The sequence below is a fragment of the Gorilla gorilla genome, chromosome 6 (assembly GCF_029281585.2).
Source record: "Gorilla gorilla gorilla isolate KB3781 chromosome 6, NHGRI_mGorGor1-v2.1_pri, whole genome shotgun sequence".
In the NCBI taxonomy this organism is placed as follows: Eukaryota; Metazoa; Chordata; class Mammalia; order Primates; family Hominidae; genus Gorilla; species Gorilla gorilla.
The window spans coordinates 72914552-72940146 of NC_073230.2; the positions used below are offsets into that span (position 1 = coordinate 72914552).

General features: G+C 39.0%; 1 pseudogene; it reads right to left on the minus strand.

Annotated features, from left to right (window-relative positions):
• Window positions 1-351: 351 nt before the first annotated feature.
• On the minus strand, window positions 352-1088 carry LOC129523892 (vomeronasal type-1 receptor 94-like; annotated as a pseudogene).
• Window positions 1089-25595: the final 24507 nt, after the last annotated feature.

Below are 25595 nucleotides of genomic sequence, written 5' to 3' on the forward strand. Positions count from 1 at the left end.
AAGGGTAAACTAAATAACCTTCAGAAGTAAAACACACACACACACACACACACACACACACACAAAGAGAAATTTTATCTACCAACAGGAGCATCTTAAGTGTACACTTCAAGAAGATAGAAAAGTTGTCTTATATAAAACTTAAGGGATCAAAATTAAATATAAGAAACTTGTGGACACAGGGGACTATGACGGTGGACTTTAAAGAAACCACCAAGTTCTTGGCAGCATAGTTTTCAAAAGTATTTAGATGAAATAAAAGTGTAATAAAATAATATATAAAATCACCTGCTTCTTGAATTATTTGATGTCCAAATCTGTTTTTCAGATAATTATTTTCATACTGTATTATCATCTATGATATTTATATAACACATTATGCAAAATTTTGATTATTCTATTATCAGAACTAATTAGCATAAAAGGGCTAACAGATAGAAATTGCCCATAAGCATCTGGACACCCATGATGAATGAGTCATAAGCCCATAACAGGGTTGAGGAGGATGAGATGATGAGGCCCACCCAATACATGACCACAAAGCAACCCACCAGCATCGGAATGGTCTAGGTGGCCCTTTTCTCTGGGGAGGCTTTTGCAGACAGGTTGGTGCTGGGAAGGTACTGGGGTTGTCTCTGATGACTGGACAAAAGAATTACCATGTATGCCCTTGAGAGCAACATGACTGCTACAAAGAAGACATCTGCAACTAGTGGCAGCATGAAAGACAGACTCCTGATGATGTAGCTTATGTAAGAAAGTGAACAGTATTTACTGATACTTAGCACATTGCTATCGGTCACATTAGAAGAGGCCACAGTGGAGGAGGGCAGGTTACTACTGAGAAAGAAACTGAGAACCCCAAGAAGTGAAAGATGCAATGTGTGAATTTCTGTTTAATTCTTGCCAACCAGGAGGTGCCGGGGGTAATGGTGACAGCCTGGAGCACACTCCGGAGGCAGGTGGTGCAGATGGAGAGCCCTCATCCCTCTACTCATGTAGAAGAATACCTTACACTTGAAGTCATTCTGAAAATACTGTGACTCAAAGAGGTCCAGAGATGCCAAGAAGCTCACAGTGAGGAGCATCACTAAGTGGACAAGGGCCAGGTGACAGGTGATGAGGTCAGTGGGCTTAGGCCTGCAGTCCAGAGGGAGTGTGCAGATACAGAAGAAAAGGAGGAAGGTGTTGGCTGTGAGTCCAATACCAGCTTGGAAAAAAAGGGCAATTTTTAATAGTGTCATAAGTGGACTATGGTCGTCTTAATGGTGAAGAGGAATCATATTTTATATATCTGAAAAAGCAATAGATATCCTATCATCAGTATTATTTATTGCACGGTCAAAATTATTACCAATATTATCATTTTAATTTTACCCATTTATCCTGATTAACCTGGACTATCTCATATAAATTCTTTAAAATTGTAGCCTAAGCATTTTATCTTACAACAAATAAGTTATACGTATCTGAAACTTCCATACATCCACAATCACACCCATGTAGGGTGCACATTATCTATACTCCTAGAGTACTTGTGGCTCACTCATCAGAAAGCATTTCCTTCCCTTCTGAATTCCTCAAATCACTGAACATTCTCAGATCAAAACTTTTTTTCTTCTTAAAAGCTTTTCAACTTCTAAGAATATATACATATTTCAATGCTCAAAGATGAAAAAATGTCCACTAAAAATTTTATCCTCAGAAAAACTATCAATTAAAAATAAATAAAAAATAAAGACATTTCAGGTAAATAAAAGCTGAGGCAATTTTTTGATAGCAGACAGATCATTTGAGAAAGAATAAAAATAAGTTTTCAGGCTGAATGCAAGTAATCCCAGATAATTTTAATGCCCCCAAAAGACAAAGAGGACTAGTAAATGTAACAAATATTTAAGGCAATATAAGAAATATTTTTTCTCATATTATCTGATTGTCAAAAGCAACTGTGTAATATTCTTTGTAATGGGATCTTCAGTGCTATAACATAAAGAAATTTAATTTATTTGCCAATTACAGCACAGAGAAAGTGGGTTCAAGAAAAGATATATTGGGCTAAGAAAATCTTTCCAGATAATAACTTGTATCTACAAAGATTTAAAAAAATACATCAGAAAAAGTGAAGGATTAAAATAACATAATGAATAATAAGAAGTTTAACAAAACAAACCTGTAAATACTCAAGTGCTCTTTTTTCTTATTTCAGCTTATTTAAAAAAATAAATTATGTAAGCAGATAACTACAAACTGTTGTGTTTGTAACATATGTAGATTTAAACATTAGCACCCAAACTAGGAGGGAAAGACAGAATAAAGTTGTACAGGAGTAACGTTTTCATAAAATGAATAGAGGGTTAAAATGTGAAGCTCCAATACCTACCTACATACATATATATGGTGTAATTATCAAATTAATGTAATTAGCAGGTACTATTATGTGTATCTGCTAGTGCCCTGGTCTTGGACTTCTCAGCCTCTGTAACTGTGAGAAGTAAGTTTAGACTCTATATAAATTACCTGTTCTAAAGTATTTTATTACAGAAATAGGGATAGCCTAAGACAACATTCGTGAACATCCATGCTGTGCACTAAATCACCGGAACTTGTTTATTTTATATCTAAAAGTTTTGATCACTGTGTCTTCATTTCTGCCACCCACCACCCCCTAGCAACCACTGTGGACTCTCTGTTTCTATGACTTTGACTTTTTTGGCTTCATATATGAGTGAAATCAAACAGTATTTGTCATTCTGTGTCTAGCTTATTTCATTTAACCTAATGTCCTCTGGGTTCATTCGTATTGTAGCAAATGGCAGAATTCTCTTTTTTATGGCTGAATAATATTCCATTATATAAATATTCCGTAATTTCTTTATCCATTCATCTATTAATGGATACCTAGATTGTTTGCATGTCTCTGTCATTGTAAATAATTCTGCCATGAATACAGAAGGGCAGATGTCTCATTTAGATACTAATTTTATTTTCTTTGGTTATATATCTGGAAGTGAAATTGCTGGATAATATGGCAATTCTATTTTAATTATTTGAGAAAGCTTCACAATGTTTCTGTAATGGTTGTACCAATATTTCTGTATTTTTAAGTGTATGTTGTACTCTGTTGGGAGCCAATTTTTATAGATCTGTTGGTTAATTTGTTTTACATCTTATATAAGTTTCCATTTGGACAATCTTTTCAAGGATGTTTTTAAATAACTAACAGCCTTGTGTGAAGTGAGTAGTGTCTCTTTTTAGAGCAGAGGTCAAATACATACATAAATAATTTAATAAAATTATGTTTTCCCCAGAGGCAAAGGTTGGGAAGGTTTTATTTGAAACACTTTATTTTTTTTCAGCAAAATTCTCTGTATTTTAATGAAGTAAGACAGTAGTCCTTGAATGGAGGAGAGGACAAAAAGGGAACCCCCAAAATACATGATGTGTTGAGAACCCCAAAGTCCAGTGGAAGTCACATCAGGCACAAATCCCATAGAGGTTCTGAGTGAAATCCTTGCTACAAATTTTAGCCGTGAGAGATGAAGGAGTTCCCCCAATTTAGAGGTATCTTCTAAGCCAAAAAATAAAATGATGGAGGGGGGCAGGCGCTCAATCTTTAAGAGTTTTCCAATTTTAGAGGAACTGGGAAAGCATATCGGGACCCCCTCATCTAACAGGGTGGGGGATATGAGATCCTGATGCAACTTCAGGACAGAGATAAAACATTGATTCGTTGGTGGGCAGGGCTCCTTGGCATGGCGGGCTAAGATTGGCTCCCTAGTGGCTGGGAGTAAGGTCAGGCTCAAGACAGCCTGTGTTGAGTAGTCAGGAAGGAAACTCATCAGCTTGGGTTTGATAAAAGGACGATTTAGAGGTATTCCCCTCCATCTTGGGGAGCGACCCTTGCAGCAGAAAAATTGTGTTCAGAGTCTGGGGCAAAAGGAGCCACTCCTTTTGCTGGAACATGAGGCAGTCAGACAGCAGGTACCACATGGCTTCGGGCAGTTGCTGGAGATTTTTCTGAGGTCCAGGGATGAAGAGTCACAGCCCACCATAAAGATAATCTGGTCACAGCTGCCAATGTGGCTGTAAGGCAGTGAGCCAGTCGTGAGATTTTAGAGCACAGCCACACTGGCATAGACGTCCGACTGGAAGCTGAAGGAGTTCAGGTCAGCTGTGATCCATAAAACAGAACCTGAAGGCTTCTCCAAGGGCTGGGCCCTGCTTCACTCTGTCTTCACTGTGGTCAGACGAGAGTCACTCATCTTTGTGTTGAAAAATGTTATTAGACTTGAGATCGCCTTGGATGATATTCTTGGCATGGAGGTAGTTCATGCCCTGGGCAGTCTGCTGGGCCATGTCAATTAGCTGGACTATATAATATAATATATAATGCAACATAATATAATATAATATAATATATTGTGATATAATATATGTCAGACATAATATATAATGATGTCATAATATATTGTGATATAATATCATGTATTATACATATGATATATATCATAATACATTGTGATATCATAATATAATACATGATATATAATCATATATAATATATGGTATAATACATTGTGATATCATAACATAAAATTTTGTTTTTTTGTATGTTTTATGAAATAACAAATTATATATATGACACCGTATCTGACAAAATTTTATTATATTACATGATATTACATAATATATTGTGATATTATATAAAATTTTGTCAGATAATCTTATAAGAAAACTGAGTTAAATTTTGTAACAACATTAACATATAAACTTAATAGAACCTAAGAAAATTATCTGCTCTTGTGTAAATGACCATTTTTTCGATAACTCTGAAGGCCAGCTATGGGTGTGAAAGGGGTCTGCTACTTACTTTATGAGACATTGACTTCCAAATCTTTGCTGTTATTAACCAGTGCCCTTGCAAGATAAGAGAATATTTTACTCTAAGAAAGCATTTTCATAGATACAATAATAGGAATTTTGCTCATGTTAATAAATTATTATAACTTTTTTGGTTATTAATAGTTTGTCATTAAAATATACTTCTACAGATAACCCATTGCACAGGTGTTTTGATTCATCCTTCAGCCACAGGTCAAATTTTAAAATGTTTATTCGTCAAATTTTATTTATTTTAGATAAAAGAGTCCTTGTATCTACCATGTGCTGTAAGATCTGTACGTTGTTAGAAAGACAAATTCTCAGACAAAACTCATGTCTATTTTGAAATTCTCAAACCAAGTTCAGGTCTATTTTTTTCAAAATCTAGATTTTACGTAATGTTTCTAGGTGTTTCCTTTCAATAAAAATCCAAACTAAAAGAAATAAAAAATGTATAGGTAATTCCCATGCATATCAATATTGTTAAGTGGGGTACTTTTATTTTTACGAAAGGGATTGTTTATATGGATGTATTGATGTGTCAAACAGGTACAGTTAAGATTGTACCTTTTTTTCTCAGCGTCTCAATCTGTCACTCAGGGTGGAGTGTAGTGGTGCAATCACAGCTCACTGCAGCCTTGACCTCCCAGGCTCAAGCGATCCTCCCATGTCAGCATCCCAAATAGCTGGGACTACAAGTGTGCACCATCATGCCCAACTAATTTTTAAAAAATGTTTGTAGAGATGATGTCTCACTATGTTGCCCCAGTGAGGTCTTGTTATGTTGCTCAGGCTGGTCTCAAACTTGTGAGCTCTGGCTTCCCAAAGGGATGGAATTACAAATGCAAGCCACTATGCCTGGCCAAGATTGGTCCTTTCAATGAGCTCACATCTTATTTAAAAAAAAAAACTAATTAAAAGATAAAGTCTGAGTAACAAATGGGTTCACGTTAATGATTATTAACTTGGGTACTTCTATTCTTAAAAGAAAAATTGTTTATATATGTGTACTGATGTTTAAAAAGGTACAGTTAAGAGTAAACCTTTCTTTTTTTTTTTTTTTTTTTGAGACAGTCTCACTGTCACCCAGGCTTGTGTGTAGCTGCCCAATCACATCTCACTAAAGCCTCACCCTGCCAGACTCAAGGGATCCTGCTATGTCAGCATCCCAAGTAGCTAGGAATACAGGCATGCACCATCATGCCTCATTTTTTTTTTTTTTTGTATTTTTAGTAGCCATGTGGTCTCACTATGTTGCCCAGGCTGCTCTTAAACTCTAACGCTCAAGCGAGCCTCCTGTCTTGTCATTCCAAAAGGATGGAATTACACAGGCTTAAGCCATTGTGCTCAGCCAAGATTTTACCTTCAATTAGCACACATCTTATTTCAGAAAAAAATAATAATAAAGTCTGGGAAGAAAATGCGTTGAAGTATGGATAAAACAAACTTGGCACAGGTTGTTGAGCCTGGGTAACAGTTGTATTATACTGTTTTATTTTGTATATGTTTTAAATTTTCTGTAATAAAACATGTATACAAATGCAAAGTTGATCTTCAGTGTTAGCTCTTAAGACCTTAGTGACTTTGAGGAGCAAAAAGAGAGAAAGTGGGGTTGCTTGGAACAGCTCCAGTCTGCAGCTCCCAGCAAGACCAATGCAGAAAGCAGGTGATTTCTGCATTTCCAACTGAGGTATCCAGTTCATCTCATTAGGACTGGTTCGGCAGTGGATGCAGCCCACGGAGGGCGAGCAGAGGCAGGCTGGGGCATCACCTCACCCGGGAAGTGCAAGGAGCCAGGGAACTCCCTCCTCCAGCCAAGGGAAGTGGTGAGACACTGTGCTATCCGGTCCAGATACTATGCTTTTCCCACAGTTTTTGCAATCCACAGAGCAGGAGATTCCCTTGTGTGCCTATACAAACAGGGGCCTGGGTTTCAAGCACAAAACTGGGCAGCTGTTTGGGCAGACACCGAGATAGCTGCAGGAATTTTTTCTTCATACTCCAGTAGCACCTGGAACCCCAGCGAGACAGAACTGTTCACTCCCCTGGAAAGAGGACTGAATCCAGGGCACCAAGTGGTCTCGATAAGTGGGTCCCACTCCCATGGAGGCCACCAAGCTAAGAACCACCGGCTCGAAATTTTCACTGCCAGCACAGCAGTCTGAAGTCAACCTGGGATGATTGAGCTTGGTGAGGGAAGGGGTGTCCACCATTACTGGGGCTTCAGTAGTCAGTTTTTCTCTGACAGTGCTAAAGAGGCTGGAAAGTTTGGACTGAGCAGAACTCAACAGAGTGCAGCAAAGCGGTTGTGGCCAGACTGCCATTCTAGATTCCTCCTCACTGGGCAGGGAATCTCTGAAAGAAAGGCAGCAGCCCCAGTCAGGGGGTTATAGATAAAACTCCCATCTCCCTGGGACAGAGCACTTGGGGGAAGGGGCAGCTGTGGGCACAGCCTCAGTGGACTTAAACATTTCTGCTTGCTGGCTCTGAAGAGAGCAGCAGATCCTGAAAAGGAGGATTCTCCCAGCACAGCGCTCGAGCTCTTAGACTGCCTCCTCAAGTGGGTCCCGGATCCCCATGCCTCCTGACTGGGAGAGACCTCCCAGCAGGAGTCAACAGACACCTCATAGAGGAGAGCCCCAGCTGGCATCAGGCCAGTGCCCCCTCTGGGACGAAGCTTCCAGAAGAAGGAGCAGGCAGCAATCTTTGCTGTTCTGCAGCCTCTGCTGGTGACACTCAGGCAAACAGGGTCTGGAGTGGACCTCCAGCAAACTGCAGCAGACCTGCAGAAGAGGGGCCTGACTGTTAGAAGAAAAACTCACAAACAGAAAGCAACAACATCAAAATCAACAAAAAGGACCCCCACGCAAAAACCCAAGCCAAAGGTCATCAGCCTCAAAGATCAAAGGTAACTAAATCCACAAAATGAGGAAAAAGCAGTGTAACAATACTGAAAATTCCAAAAACCAGGATGCCTCTTCTCCTCTAAATGGTCACAACTCCTCTCCAGCAAGGTCACAAAACTGAAAGGAGAATGAGTTTGATGAATTGACAGAAGTAGGCTTCAGAAGTTGGGTAATAACAAAACTCTTCTGAGCTAAAAGACTATGTTCTAACCCAATGCAAGGAAGCTAGGAACCTTGATAAGAGGCTACAGGAACTGCTGTAATAACCAACAGTTATTATAGAGTCACCAGCTTAGAGAATAACATAAATGACCAGATGGAGCTGAAAAACACAGCATGAAAACTTTGTGAAGCATACACAAGTATCAATAGCCAAATTGATCAAGTGGAAGAAAGGATATCAGAGATTGAAGATCAACTTACTGAAATAAGGTAGGGAGACAAGATTAGAGAAAAAAGAATGAAAAGGAACAAAGCCTTCAAGAAATACAGGACTATGTGAAAAGACCAAACGTATAATTGATTGGTGTACCTGACATTGATGGGGAGAATGGAACCAAGTTGGAAAACACACTTCAGGATGTTATGCAGGAGAACTTCCCCAACCTAGCAAGACAGGCCAACATTCAAATTCAGGAAATACAGAGAACACCACCAAGATACTCCTCGAGAAGAGCAACCCCAAGACACATAATCATCAGATTATCCAAGGTTGAAACGAAGGAAAAAAAGTTAAGGGCAGCCAGAGAGAAAGGTCAGATTACCTGCAAAGAGAAGCCTGTCAGACTAACAGTGGATCTCTCTGCAGAAACCCTACAAGCCAGAAGAGAGTGGGGGCCGATATTCAACATTCTTAAAGAAAATAATTTTCAACCCAGAATTTCATATCCAGCCTAACTAAGCTTAATTAGTGAAGAAGAAATAAAATCCTTCCCAGACAAGCAAATGCTGAGGGATTTTGTCACCACCAGGCCTGCCTTACGAGAGCTTCTGAAGGAAGCACTAAATATGGAAAGGAAAAAACTGGTACCAGCCACTGCAAAAACACACCAAAATATAAAGACCAGCGACACTATGAGGAACTGCATCAACTAATGTGTGAAATAACCAGCTAGCATCATGATGCCAGGATCAAATTCACGCATAACAATATTAACTTTAAATGTAAATGGGTTAAATGCCCCCAGTTAAAAGACATGGACTGGCAAATTGGACAAAGAGTCAAGACTCATCACTGTGCTGTATTCAGGAGACCCATTTTATATCCAAAGACACACATAGGCTCAAAATAAAGGGATGGAAGAATATTTACCAACCAAATGGAACACACACAAAAAAGCAGGGGTTGCAATCCTAGTCTCTGATAAAACAGACTTTAAACCAACAAAGACCAAAAAAGACAAAGAAGGGCATTATGTGGTGGTAAAGGGATCAACGCAACAAGAAGAACTAACTATCCTAAATATATATGCACCCAATACAGGAGCACCCAGATTCATAAAACAAGTTCTTAGAGACCTACAGAGAGAATTAGACTCCCACACAATAATAGTAGGAGACTTTAACACCCCACTGTCAATATTAGACAGAGCAATGAGACAGAAAACTAACAAGGATATTCAAGACTTGAACTCAGCTGTGGACCAAGCAGACCAAATAGACATCTATATAACTCCCCACCCCAAATCAACAGAATATACATATTTCTCAGCACCACATAGCACTTATTCTAAAATTGACCACATAATTTGGAAGTAAAACATTCCTCAGCAAATGCAAAAAGAATGAAATCATAACAAACAGTCTCTCAGACCACAGTGCAATCAAATTAGAACTCAGGATTAAGAAACTCACTCAAAACTACAAAACTACATGGAAACTGAACAATCTGCTCCTGAATGACTACTGGGTAAATAAAAAAAATTAAGGCAGAGATAAAGAAGTTCTTTGAAACCAAAGAGAACAAAGACACAATGTGCCAAAATCTCTAGGACCTAGCTAAAGCAGTGATAAGAGGGAAATTTATAGCACTAAATGCTCACATCAGAAAGCAGGAAAGATCTAAAATCAATACCCTAATATCACAATTAGAAGCATTAGAGAAGCAAGAGCAAACAAATTCAAAAGCTAGCAAAAGATAAGAAATAACTAAGATCAGAGCAGAACTAAAGGAGATAGAGACATGAAAAAAGCCTTAAAAAAATCAATGAATCCAGGAGCTGGTTTTTTGAAAAGATTAACAAAATAGGTAGAGCACTAGCTAGTCTAATAAAAAGGAAAAGAGAGAAGAATCAAAGAGACACAATAAAAAGTGATAAATGGGATATCGACACTGATCCCACAGAAATATGAACTACCATCAGAGAATACTATAAATATTTTTATGAAAATAAGCTAGAAAATCTAGAAGAAATGGATAAATTCCTGGACACATACATCCTCCCGAGACTAAACCAGGAAGAAGTTGAATCTCTAAATAGACTAATAACAAGTTCTGAAATTGAGGGAGTAATTAATAGCCTACCAACCAAAAAAAAAAAAAAAAGCCCAGGCAGGACCAGACCAATTCAGAGTTGAATTCTACCAGAGGTACAAAGAGGAGCTAGTACCATTCCTTCTGAAACTATTCCAAACAACAGAAAAAGAAGGACTCCTCCCTAACTCATTTTATCAAGCCAGTGTCATCCTGATTCCAAAACCTGGCAGAGACACAACAAACAAAGAAAATTTCAGGCCAATATCCCTGATGAACTTTGATGCAAAAATCCTCAATAAAATACTGGCAGACCAAATCCAGTGGCACATTAAAAAGCTTATCCACCACGATCAAGTCAGCTTCATTCCTGAGATGCAAGGCTGGTTTAACATATGCAAATCAATAAATGTAATCCATCACATTAACAGAACCAACCACAAAAACCACATGATTATCTCAATAAATGCAGAAAAGGCCTTCAATAAAATTCAACACCCCTTCATGCTAAAAACCCCGAATAAACTAGGTATTGAGGGAACAATACTTCAAAATAATGAGAGCTATTTATGACAAAGGCATAGCCAATGTCATACTGAATGGGCAAAAAAGCTGGAAGCATTCCCTTTGAAAACTGGCACAAGACAAGGAAGCCCTCTTTCACCACTCCTATTCAACACAGTATTGGAAGTTCTGGCCAGGGCAATGAGGGAAGAGAAAGAAATAAAGGGTATTCGAATAAGAAGAGAGGAAGTCAAATTGTCTGTTTGCGGGCGACAAGATTGTATATTTAGAAAACCCCATTGTCTCAGCCCAAAAACTCCTTGGGCTGATAACCAACTTCAACAAAGTCTCAGGATATGAAATCAATGTGCAAAAATCACAAGCATTCCTACACACCAATAATAGACAAGCAGAGGTCCAAATAATGAATGAAATCCCATTTACAATTGCTACAAAGAGAATAAAACACCTAGGAATACAATTCACAAGGGACATGAAGGACCTCTTCGGGGAGAACTACAAACCACTGCTCAAGGAAATAAGAGAGGACACAAACAAATGGAAAAAATATTCCATGCTTATGGATAAGAAGAATCAATATCGTGAAAATGACCACACTGCCCAAAGTAATTCATAGATTTAATGCTATTCCCATCACCCTGACACTTTTGATATCCTTCCTCTAGCAAGGCTGCATTGGGGTTGCCACCCTGATCCCTCTGTAAGAAAAAAAAAAAGCTAGCGGGTGAGGTAGGACTCAGGGGCCACGGACAGGACAGGGCACCCAGGCTGGCCTCCCCCAGGACCCTCTAAGGCCCCTGTAGGCAGGAGGGCTCAGTGGAGTTCCAGGACCCACTTCAAGGATGGTGCCTGTAGCCCCTCCCTGGACCTCCAAGAAGGGCCAACTCCCTCTGCCACCTGCACCCACACAACTCCCTCTACAAACTGCACTCACCCAACTCCCTCTGCAACCTGCACCCACTGATCTCTTAGAGGTGGGCATCCATCCATCTTTGTGCACATGGCTTTCCACTTTATTTCCGCTGGATAGTCTCCTTGGCAGAAACACCCAGGGAATCCTGGGCCTGTGCTGGATGTTCTGTAAGTACCAAGGAAAGAGGGGTTTGAAAACTCAAGAATATAATTAATATTATTTTCTGCACTTTAATATCTCAGGGTTACTTTCCCTCCAAAATGTGTAAAAACAAATATTGAGATTTCTGTCCTTTCTATTATGTTAATTATGTCATCATAGAAACCTTTCATTTTCCTGAAATTTATTTTTATACCAATCATTAAATTTTTGTTCTCTTCATTCAAAATGTTACCTGTTTTAGAGACAAAATTTTGAACATTATATGCTTCACAAATTATATGTTTCACAATAGGAAGCAGCATTTTATTTATGCAATGACTAATGTAATTAATAAGTTTATTAAACAAGTAAATAACTGAAGTAAACTTAGTTTATATTACTTATATGAATTATTTTACATTTTATCTTTGATCTTAAAAAATTTTTAACTAGGGATGCAATTCAAAATTGACAGATATTTTAACTCAGAACTTTGAACATAATATCCATTGATTTGTGAATTCTATGAAGATGCCAAATATGGGTTAAAAATCTCTTGTTGCTTTGTAGTTGATTCACATTTTATATTTCAATGATTTTAAATCACTTCATTTTGGTGTTAAGCTTTTTAGTTATTATGATGGTTTTAGATATTTTTTGTACTTTCCTTGGTTGATGTTTTATTAGTTCTTTAAAATGTTTAAGCATGCCATATTTTCTCTATTTTGTTCAAAAAATCGTTAGACAAGGCCAGGCGCGGTGGTTCACATTTGTAATCCTAGCGCTTTCGGAGGCCAAAGCGGGTGGATCGCCTGATGTCAGGAATTCAAGACCAGACTGGCAAACATGGTGAAACCCGTCTCTACTAAAAATACAAAAATGAGCTGGGCTGTGGTGGCCGGCGCCTGTAGTCCCAGCTACTCAGGAGGCTGAGGCAGGAGAATCGCTTGAACCCGGGAGGCGGACGTTGCAGTGAGCCGAGATCGTGCCACTGCACTCCAGCCTGGGCGACAGAGTGAGACTCCACCTCAAAAACCAAACCAAACCAAAAACAAATAACAACAACAACAAACCATTAGACATAGCACTCTTATTTCATTTTTAACTTATTCTGACTTGCATATTTTCCCCTCATTTTTCTCCTTGTCCTGACATCTAAGTTTTTTTTTGTTGTTTGACGGAGTCTCGCTCTGTTGCCCAGCTTGAGTGCAGTGGCGCCATGTTGGCTCACTGCAACCTCCACCTCCCCGGTTCAAGCAATTCTCCTGCCCCAGCCTCCCAAGTAGCTGGGATTACAGGCACATGTCACCGCGCCCAGCTAACTTTTTGTGTTTGTAGTAGAGATGGGATTTCATCGTGTTAGCCAGGATGGTCTCGATCTCCTGACCTCGTGATCTGCTTGCCTCGGCCTTCCAAAGTGCTGGGATTACAGGCGTGAGCCACCGCACCTGGCATCGTTAGCTCATTCTTTTTCTTATACTTTAGCTCATATTTTTTACTTTGCTCATATCCCTTATATTTATCTAAATATTTTAACTATGTATGTATATATTTTTTATTTTTGTATTTTTATAGAAATTAGGTTATGCTATGTTGACCAGGCTAGCCTAAAACGCCTGGCCTCAAGTGATTCTACTGCCTTGGCCTCCCAAAATGCTGGGATTATAGGCAAGCGCCACCATGCCTAGCTTACATATTTTCTGTACATCTGCTTCGGAATTCCTTGAAGTCTACTGGTACAAGTGTTTTATGATTGTTGTTATTTTTGAACAAAATTAATTTTTGTGTCCTTTATTTTGCATATTTAAAAAAATTACGTTGTGTGATTATACTTGACAAGCCTGAACTGATAAGATTTTCAGTATTTTGCGTTGAGGGTTTTTTCCTCAAAAAAAAAAATTGTCTTGGAATTTTTGTTTTCTTCTCTACATGAATCTGAAAACATTTAAATTAACTTATTAAATTTTTCTCTGTAAAAACTCTGGGTCAATTCAAACCCCAGCATATCAGTACAGTTGGCCTTCCTTCCCAAATCAGCCAAGGCACGGACTGACTAGCTTCCCTATTTATCTCACTTTGACTGCAGGCTTCATATTCTATCTCATTTTTCTTAGATTTGCAGAACCTTGAGGCTTTTGGCTTTAGTTAGGCTGGTCAGGTTCATCTCCCTTACTTTGATTCTAGTGTGGCACCACATCTACCCCTGAGAGCTGTAAAAACCCAAGAAATGATGCCCCTATTATTATCAACCTATTGTAGGAAGCCTCACCCTGCCAGATGGACTGTCTCATCCGCCCTTCTTTCTGCTGCCTGTGCTTCTTTCTTTGTTTTATTTTTTTGAGATGGAGTCTCACTCTATTGCCCAGGCTGGAGTGCATTTGCACTATCTCGGCTCACCGCAACCTCCACTTCCCGGGTTCAAGTGATTCTCCTGCCTCAGCCTCCTGAGTAGCTGGGATTACAGGCACCCACCACCACGCCTGGCTATTTTTTTTTTTTTTTTTGTATTTTCAGGGGCAGACAGGGTTTCATCATGTTGCCCAGGCTGGTTTCGACCTCCTGAACTCAAGTAATCCGCCCACCTCAGCCTCCCGAAGTGCTTGGATTACAGGTGTGAGGGTGGCTCCTTTATTTTTACTTTAGCACTTAGAACTATACTCTGCAGTTAAGCACTTGCTACATTGTCTAGGCTTTATGGTGTTTTTTTTTCAATGGAACTATTTTTAGAACATGTAACTTTTCAGGATATTCCCAGAATCCCAGATAGCCACATTTACCTTTGGAGGAATTGCTTATCAGAATAATGAACACAATTATCTTTAGAAAAACCATATGTCCCCAAGGAAAGTTCTAATTTTTTGGAGTATGTATTGTGCAACATTTTTAGTAGAATGTAGTTATGACAATGTTGCCATATGTTTCAAATATAAAATACTTTCTGTTATGTATAACATAAGGATTTTATGTGATCATCATGCCTTTTTGCTGGGGAGAATGCACCTGTGTCTTGTTAGAATTGTTGATACTATTTTAATTGCTAATAAGAAAATTAATGATACCAAATCTTAGTCATTCTCAACAGTACTACTCTTTTTTATCTTAATTTCCACTTTTATCACATGCAATAGAAACGTTTTTAGAAAAGTGTTTGTTTTCTAGGTAAATAAATTATCTTTATTATGCGTTGTTAATTTTTAAAACCATAAAGTAAGACATACCAATATGTCCTCTATTATATTTTACTGGAATGTGTGAAAGATTTATAGATGCCCTGTAGGAGAGGTTAAGCAGATTTTTCTATTCCTAGATTTCTGGAGGCTTTATTGTTAATGAGTAATGGATTTTGTCAAATGCTTTTGTGTGTCTACTGAAATAATTATGGTTTTGTCCTCTATTCTATTAATATGGTATATTACATTGACTGATATTTGCATTAGTGAGATAATTCCACTTGGTCATTTTGTCTAACATTTTATGTGTTGCTGAATTCAGTTTTCTAGAGTTTTTAAAGACTTCTAGGCTGGGTGCGGTGGCCCATGCCTGTAATCTCAGCACTTTGGGAGGCCAAGGCAGGCGGATCACCTGAGGTCAGGAGTTTGAGACCAGCCTGGCCAACATGGTGAAACCCCGTCTCTACTAAAAAAAATACCAAACATTAGCCGGGCACAGTAACGGGTGCCTGTAATCCCAGCTATTCAGGAGGCTGACAGGAGAATCACTTGAACCCAGGAGGCAGAGGGTGCAGTGAGCTGAGATGGGGCCATGGCACTGCAGCCTAGGCAACAAGAGCAAAACTCCATCTCAAAAAAAAAAATTCTGGGTCTATACTTATGAAGAATAATGGTCTCTCATTTTTTTTTTTTTTTTGATGCTTTCATGTGGTTTCGTTTACTGGGTAATACCGGCCTCAACAAATGAATTGTTTTCTTTTCCCTTTTATATTTTGCAAGTGTTTGTGTAGAATTGGTATTAATTATTCATTAAATGTTTAGTAGAATTTACCAGTGAAGCTATCTGAGCCTTTTTTCTGGGAAGGAATCTTGTCAATATCTTTACCTGTTATAAGTATATTAATATATTCTCTTTCTTCTTGGATTAATTTTGACAATTTGTGCTTTTCTGCAAATTTGTTTCTAATTTCTAGTACTTCATGCCTCTAGATTTTCATGGAGGTTAAGATGTAAGAATAAAAAGAATTGTTGAGAGAATACAGCTTTGGGTAATTCGTGAATGATCCAATGTCTGATGATCTTCTTTTGTAAGATGGGGAAGATTATTCTTCATGCAGTACTTAAAATTCATATTTATATTATAAAACAAATATAATATTCTATCTAAAGTGAGCTAAGAAGATATGTTAGTTAACTTTGTGTTTAATCCGGATGGAAGTCTGAGTCTACCTTCTCTCCCATGAATATGTAGTCAGGGCACAAACATAATTTGAATAAGGACAAACACAAAATGACGGTAAATGAAGAAGGGTATGACAGATTAAAATGTGATGAAACAGCCCTGAACACGTACATAGAATTCACGATGTGTTATGCACTATTCCAAGGCATTTGCACAGACAGTTTAAATAATACCTGTAAGACTAAAATAAACAACACAAACATTCATGTAAATGAGAAATTGAAACATTAAAAATAATATTAGGTGACATTAAACTGTCAAAAAATAAACTGTTTTTTATATACAACAAATAAAGACCAAGTTGAATAACTATTAACTGTATAATAACTACATAACATTTTCAGAGGGCTCTTCTTTCACCGCCTCAAGAAAACCCTTTACGTGCTCAAATTTCCTGCTTGACTTTGCTGCAGGATTTACAACACATACTTTAACCTTTCCCAGGCCTTTCTCAGTCCCTCAAAGATGTAAACCTTACCATGTATTTGAAATGTTAACATCCAGGTAATTAGCAAAACAGCATTGCAGCTGAAATCAAATTGAAAAAAAAATTGAAGGTTTTTAGACTCACCCTCAAAATTTTATTTCTCGGTTAGTACCTCTAGCTTAGGCAAGAAACATTTATAATGATGAATTTATTTGTTTTCTATCATTTGTATGACTCTCGGACTTTTGGAGTACACATTTGGAACCTTTTCTACCCCACAGAAATTTTTTGTTCTTCTGTTTTACCGACCATTGCTTTCCATCTTCTGACTGGCCTTCGTGGGTTGATGGTAAACTGAGAAGTTGAGACACTAGAATATGTGGCCTGAAAATGTAGATTGCACCCCATTTGCAGGAAGCTGTTTTTAATAGGTGTTTTAATCATGGAAAAGCTACACTTTTTGTGCTCTCTTTGGAGCTTTAGTTAAAGCCATGCATGACTTCTTGGATTTGGTCTCACACATGTTCATTTGTGTTGGTTTTGAGTCACTAGTTCAGGTACGCCTTTAATTTAAAATTTTGGTTCATATTTAGAGTGTGACAGAAATGTTTTGTTTTGTTTTTTTCATTTAACCTTCTCTCCTGACATAAATGAAACCACATACTGTGGTTTGGAAGATAGAAAACATTTACTAAAAATTTCCGAAGACAAACAGCTTTAAATAGTAATTACCCTAGACCTCCAGTAAACAGAAATGTCCCACCTCCAGAATTTCATCTTGATGTAAACTTTAGAAAGAAAAAAACAAGTAATGTTTGCTATTTACTTGGCTAAAATTTAATTTTAAAAAATTTAAGAGCTCTACAGTCAAAAGTCCACTTATAACTGATATTCAGGCTATTTATGTGTATATTAATTTGAGGCCTGTGGGTTTTTTTTATATAAGCTTCTCAGTCAACTCAATTCCTCTTTCCCTAAACTCATGCTAACTATGTGTGCTCCCTCTGTCTCTTCTCTTGCTGACGTGATTTTTGCCAAGGATAATGTAAAACTTTACTGGCTTTTTGGAAACCTAAATCTTCTCAAACGGCCTTTTCTAGAATTAACTCTTCTGTTTACTTCTATCTATCTCATCTTCCTTTTGCGACCTTTTGGTACCATGTGAGAGAACCTAAAGGAAACTTCTAGCAGCCTTGGACCCCTTGAAGAACACAGATAAAGCACCACAGGCTTCTCCATCTTTGGCAGGGTACCTCTATTTTTCCTCATGGAGCCCCAAGAGTTGTGGGTGGACAGGTTGCTCTCAGGTCTGAAGCTCTACTCTTTTACAATGAACTCCTGCATCTCTAGGGCTTTTAGATACATACATGTGTAAGCTATATTTTGTGTCTACATGTATGTATGTGTCTATCTACGTGTTTGTATATTATCTACATGATATCAAATTAACTTAAATGAGGCCGAGGTGGGTGGATCACCTGAGGTCAGGAGTTCGAGAGCAGCCTAGCCAACATCGTGAAACCCCGTCTCTACTGAAAATACAAAAATTGCCCAGGTGTGGTGGTGGGAACCTGTAATCCCAGCTGCTCAGGAGGCTGAGGCAGGCAAGTCGCTTGAACCCGGGAGGTGGAGGTTGCAGTGAGCAGAGATAGTGCCACTGCACTCCATCCTGGGTGACAGAGTGAGACTCCATCTCAAATTTATATATATAATCCGGGAGACGGAGGTTGCAGTGAGCCGAGATGGCGCACTGCACTCCATTCTGGGCGACAGAGTGAGAGTCTGTCTCTAAAAATAAAAAAAATAAAGTAAAAAAGAGAGATAAACTGAGTGGATATAAAAATTTGGAGAAAGAGAAGAGCAAAAGAGTTATAAAAGGTTTATAGAAATCTTATCTTGTATGGTCAAAGTTGATTGAGATTAGATACACCTATTTATAAAGTTTTCTTAAAGGTTTATTTCACAAAAACAAAAGATATTTAGATCTGTAAGTAAATACATCCTGTTCCACGTTAAAAGATGTTTCCTGCTGGGCGCAGTGGCTCACGGCTATAATCCCAGCACTTTGAGAGGCCAAAGCAGGCAGATCACTTAAGGTCAGGAGTTCAAAACTAGCCTGGCAAACATGGTGAAACCCCATCTCTACTAAAAATACGAAAAATTAGTTGGGCATGGTGGCACTCGCCTGTAATCCCAGCTACTCGGGAGGCTGAGGTAGGAGAATCACTTCAGCCCAAGAGGTGGAGGTTGCAGTGAGCCGAGATTTGCACCACTGCACTCGAGCCTGGGCAACAGAGCAAGACTCCATCTCAAAAAAAAAAAAAAAAAAAAAAAGATGTTTCCATTTAAAATCCTACGTTTCTAAAAACCATAAAATACGGACTCATAAATTGTTAGTATATGACTAATAGTTAAAATTGCTTACTTCTTAGAATTTCACTATGAGTTAAAATTACTAAGAATTAAAATTCTGGTTAAGATATAACTAAAACTATTGTTAAGAAGAGAAACAATTCTACATAGAGTGTACAAAGAAAATAAGATGTGTTTCTTGGTGAAAAAATTTATTTTAAAAAGGAGACATGAGGATGTGATTTTTTCTTAAAAGGCAATTTTGGTGAGTTTAGAGTTTATTTAAAGGTTTCATAAAATTGAAAGAATAAAAGCCAAAGAAAATGAGATAAACTCGACAGGGCACAGTGGCTCATGCCTGTAATCCTAGCATTTTGGGAGGCAGAGGCAGGTGGATCATGAGGCCAGGAGTTTGAGACCAGCTTGGCCACTATGGTAAAACCCCTTTTCTACTAAAAAAAAAATAATAATTAGCCGGGCGTGGTGGCACACGCCTGTAGTCCCAGCTACTCAGGAGGCTGAAGCAGAAGAATCGCTTGAATCCGGGAAGCAGAGGTTGCAGTGAGCTGAGATGGTGCACTGCACTCCATTCTGGACGACAGAGTGAGACTCTGTCTCAAAAAATAAAAAAGAGAGATAAACTAAATGGATATAAAAGTTGGAGAAAGAGAATGAAAAAAGAGAAAAGAGTTAAAAAGAGTTATAAAAGGTTTATAGAAGTCTTATCTTGTATTGTCAAAGTTGATTGAGATTAGATACACCTATTTATAAGGTTTTTCTTAAAATTAGTTTTAATACTAATCATACAAAAATACAATCATAAAATTTGAGTTTTTCTTTTAAACGAGATTTCTGTGAAGAAACAGATACCCTGCAAACCTGTTGGAAGGAACCATATTAGGTTTTCTTGGCCACTACCTGTGCTGCTAAGTTGAAGGGCAATGTCTTTTAGGATATTTGGTCACCCCTCTATTTATACACAGCTCTGAAGAAACCCAGCACTGGACAAATTCTCTCAAACTTTTCCCCAAGCTTGGCCACCAATCTGTTTTAGATGAAGACTCCATTTGGAGGAAATCTGCTAATTATCTGCCTGGCTTTCAGGAAAACAGCTTTATGCATTTTATTGGAAAAATGCTTTTGCCTTGGTGAGTTGTTCCCATGAACACATGACTTAAAATATTTTTATAACCTTGGAAAAAATTACAGATGAAACTGTTTTATTCATTGTAGCTCAACAAAAAAGCTACTGATTCACTGGCTAAGCTTGTACTAGACAATCATATTGCTTTAGGTTATATGCTAGCTGAGCAAAGAGGTGTATGCATAGTGGCAAATACTTCTTTATCATATATAGATAAATATTCCCTATGAAGTAGAAATTCATCTAGAAAAAAATGAGTTACCAACTGTCACAAGTTCTCCACCCTGCACAAGAGTGTAACTGGCGTTTTCATGAATGTTTGTAATTCACGTGTTAATCTGTAACACTTTCTTGTAGAAATGTATTTATTTTTATGCAGGCATAAAGACAGAGACATTTCCTCTATTTCTTTTCCAAGGTAGCATTCCCAAAACCAAGTCCTGCGACTCTGTCTGAAATCATGCTAAAACAGAACAGACCTCAGAATCTTACTACGCTCACTCTGCAAAACAAACGCAGTACATGAGAATTTTTAACCAATGGAATATGATTTTTTCTGAAATCTACCTATTTTTCTCTTAGAAAACATTTGTGTTTTTTATCTTTCAAGCTCTAATGATGAAATACAGTATATGGTTAATGAAAGGCGGAAGTTGAAATAAGTGAACAAATATATTCAAGGTGATGAACACCTGGAGAGGTGGTGCTGACTGGAACACAGACATTTTTTTTTTCATTATTATACTTTAAGTTCTAGGGTACATGTGCACAACATGAAGGTTTGTTACGTAGGTATATATGTGCCATGTTGGTTTGCTGCACCCATCGACTCATCATTTACATTAGGTATTTCTCCTAATGCTATCCCTCCCCCAGCCCCCCACCCCCTGACAGGCCCCAGTGTGTGATGTTCCCTGCCCTGTGTCCCAGTGTTCTCATTGTTCAACTCCCACCTGTCAGTGAGAACATGTGGTGTTTGGTTTTCTGTCCTTGTGATGGTTTGCTGAGAATGATGGTTTCCAGCTTCATCCATGTCCCTGCAAAGGACATGAACTCACCCTTTTTTATGGCTGCCTAGTACTCCGTGGTGTATATGTGCCACATTTTCTTTATCCAGTCTATCGTTGATGGACATTTGGTCCGGTTTCAAGTCTTTGCTGTTGTGAATAGTGCCACAATAAACATACATGTGCATGTGTCTTTAGAGTAGCATGATTTATAATCCTTTGTGTGTATATCCAGTAATGGGATTGTTGGGTCAAATGGTATTTCTAGTTCTAGATCCTTGAGGAATCACCACACTGGAACACAGACATATTGGATTCATGTATCAATCACTTGAGAGAATCTCCTCCCCACATCCTGCTCACTAAAGAACTTGATCACCACCCTCTCAGAAGACAATGCACTTGTCCCGTGTGTGTCTGATGTGTATTTGGCTTTGCAAGTTCATACACTACCTCACTAGGGTGGGTTTTACTTCTACTTTGGGATATTCTCCTTTCACAAGCGTGAGAGAAAAAAGAGGGAAAGATGCATTTGCGCCTTTTCCCCTCAATACCAGCACCTGATTGGCTGACCACCAATATGTCTGCGAGGAATAAAAGCTGGGTCTGAGGGAAAATTTTTTTTAATGTTTAAGCAGTTAGCTTTTTAGAGGAATGGTATATCAGGAAACTGCTCTCAGCATGAGGACATCCAGCTGCTTCTCTGAGAGGCTCCACCCAGCATCTCAGACTCTCCTCTGGAAGATGACAGAAGGACTGATATTTACTAGACACTCCAAAAGACATGGCTCTTGTGGGTATCTTGGGTCATCCCCAGACGGTTGTAATATTCAGAACCAGGAAAAGACAGGACAGTGGCTGAGGACACATCACCCTGCAAAGGTTCCAAAAAGAAACCTTGACCCAGAGATATTCTGGTAAGGTGTGTGTGCCTAGGGAAAATTAGACGCGCGAAGACTTGTCACAGCAGAGTGTCAGGTGATTACCCTTTGCTTCCCTGTCATGTGAAATGTTCACAAACAGACACATATTTTTAGAAGAGCCATCCACCATGCCGTGAAACAAAAATAAACAATTAAAATGCTGTGTCTGTTTTAAAACTAAATAAAAGACTAATAGTTGGTAATGTTGTGATTTGGAGAAGAACGGTTGGCATTTGGGAATGTGGGAAAGGAATTGGAAAGTTAGAATTTTCCACAGGGCCTAGAACAGTTAGGCTGGGAGAACAGTCATGGATTTGAGACCCTGCTTGCCATACATCTGAAAAATGCGAGGAAAACCAGGCCCTCTGTGGAGGGTTAAAATAATTGAATAGCTGGCACTTACACTGAAGTGGCCATGCTGCCCTGGGATTCTTCCCAAGGAAACCTAACTACATCAAAGGAATTTATTGTAAATTACTAACTTTGAGAAAAAAAAATTAGGCTTAACCAACCACAAGCTGCCAATAAAGCTCTCATTACACGACCAAGACATTTCCACCTGATGGGTGCAAATGCATTATATAACTGTAACCAATCAGATATTGAATTTGGTTTTCTTTCTGATGCCCTTTACAAAAACCTTTTTTACAAGACCCTCCTTGGAGCCTCCAAAGAAACCATAACTTGGTGCTCTCTGATTCATAAATTGCTGTTTGTGCAAATAAACTCTATTAATCCGTTCCTGAATTGCTATGAAGAAACACCTCAAACTCGGTAATTGATTAGAAAAGATGTTTAATTGGCTCACGGTTCTACAGGCTGTGCAGAAAGCAAAACACCAGCATCTACTTCTGGGGAGGCCTCAGGAAGCTTAAAATCATGGTGGAAGGGTAAGCAGGAGCTTGTAAAGCAGGCAACGGGGGTGCTATACACTTTTAAATGACAAGATCTCCTGAGAGCTCACTCACTATTGGGAGGACAGTACCAGGAGGGATGGTGCTAAACTATTCAGAAGAAATCCGCACCCACAATCCGATCACCTCCCCCCAGGCTCCACCACCAACATTGGGGATTACATTTCGATGTGAGATTTGGGCGGGGAAACTCATCCAAACTCTCATCCAAACTCTATCACTGCTTAACATTCTAAAGCTGTCTCAATTTAGGCCGGGTCGGTGGCTCAAACCTATAATCCCAGCACTTTGGGAGGCCGAGGTGGGTGGATAACTTGAGGTCAGGAGTTTGAGACCAGCCTGGCCAACATGGTGAAACCCCGTCTCTACTGAAAATACAAATATTAGTCTGGCGTGGTGGTGCACACCTGTAATCCCAGCTACTCAGGAGGCTGAGGCAGGAGAATCGCTTGAACCCGGGAGGCAGAGGTTGCAGTGAGCCGAGATCATGCCACCGCACTCCAGCCTGGGTGACAGAGCGAGACCCTGTCTCAAAAAAAAAAAAAAGAAAGAAAGAAAGAAAAGAAAAGAAAAAGAAACTTATATTTCCCAAGTCCCCATCTCATCTCTGTCACATTTGTTCACGTGATGACACCACTTGTAGCTAGCTATCCTAAGACCTCAGAGTGATTACAGAGAGCTCACTTCAATTTCTACCCCAAATTTCAAATGTGTCTGCTATATGTGTGTGTGTGTGTGTGTATATATATATATGTACACACACATATATTTGGAATAGGCCTCATCTACCTCTCTAAGAAGGACACCATCATCATGTTTAATCTGTCTCCACATCTGCCACAGTGCTGACTGCCTTATCTGATGCTCTGGACTATTGCATTATTTTTCTCTCACCTCAATTAAGTGATCAGAATGTGGTACTTAAAACCTATAATTGGATCCTGTTTGTCAATTTTGGCTTTTATTGCCATTGCTTTTGGTGTTTTAGACATGAAGGCTTTGCCAATGCCTATGTCCTGAATGGTAGCCAACCCAAATGTCCATCAGTGATAGACTGGATAAAGAAAATGTGGCACATACACACCATGAAATACCATGCAGCCATAAAAAAGGATGAGTTCATGTTCTTTGCAGGGACATGGATGAAGAACGTGCAGGTTTGTTGCATAGGTATACCCGTGCCATGGTGGTTTGCTGCACCCATCAACCCGTCATCTACATTAGGTATTTCTCCTAATGCTATCCCTCCCCTAGCCCCCCACCCACCTGACAGGCCCCAGTGTGTGATGTTCCCCTCCCTATGTCCATGTGTTCTTATTGTTCAGCTCCCACTTATGAGTGAGAACATGCAATGTTTCGTTTTCTGTTCTTGTGTTAGTTTACTGAGAATGATGGTTTCCAGCTTCATCCACGTTCCTGCAAAGGACATGAACTCATTCTTTTCTATGGCTGCATAGTATTCCATTGTGTATATATGCCACATTTTCTTCATCCAGTCTATCATTGATGGGCATTTGGGTTGGTTCCAAGTCTTTGCTATTGTGAACAGTGCCTCAATAAACATACATGTGCATGTGTCTTTATAGTAGAATGATTTATAATCCTTTGGGTTTACACCCAGTAATGGGATTGCTGGGTCAAATGGTATTTCTAGTTCTAGATCCTTGAGGAATTGCCACATTGCCTTCCACAATGGTTGAACTAATTTACACTCCCACCAACAGTGTAAAAGCATTCCTATTTCTCCACATCCTCTCCAGCATCTGCTGTTTCCTCACTTTTTAATGATCACCAGTCTAACTGGCATGAGATGGTATCTGATTGTGGTTTTGATTGCATTTATCTAATGGCCAGTAATGATGAGAAATTTTTCATATTTGTTGGCTGCATATATGACTTCTTTCAAGAAGTGTCTGTTCATATCCTTTGCCCACTTTTTGATGATAATTTTTTTTTTTTTTTTTTGGAGACAGAGTCGTGCTCTCTCACCCAGGCTGGAGTGCAGTGGTGTGATCTCGGCTCACTGCAAACTCTGCTGCGCGGGTTTAAGTGATTCTCCTTCCTCAGCCACCCAAGCAGCTGGGATTACAAGCACACCACCAGGCCCAGCTAATATTTTTTATCTTTAGTAGAGACAGGGTTTCACCATCTTGGCCAGGATGGTCTTGAGCTCCTGACCTCGTGATCCACCCACCTCGGCCTCCCAAAGTGCTGGGATTACAGGCATGAGCCACTGAGCCCAGCCAACATTCAGTAAATTTTTATAAATAATAATTTAAAATTCAGAAATTATGGCTTCCAATCACATTCCTATATCTTTTTTTGTTTGTTTGTTTGTTTGTTTGTTTTTGAGACAGAGTCTCACTTTGTCACCCAGGCTGGAGTGCAGTGGCATTATCTTGGCTCACTATAACCTCCGTCTCCCGGGTTGAAGTGATTCTTCTGCCTCAGCATCCCAAGTAGCTGGGACTACAGGTGTGCACCACCATGCCTGGCTAATTTTTGTATTTTTAGTACAGACAGGGTTTCACCATATTGGCCAGGCAGGTCTCGAACTCCTGACCTCTTGATCCACC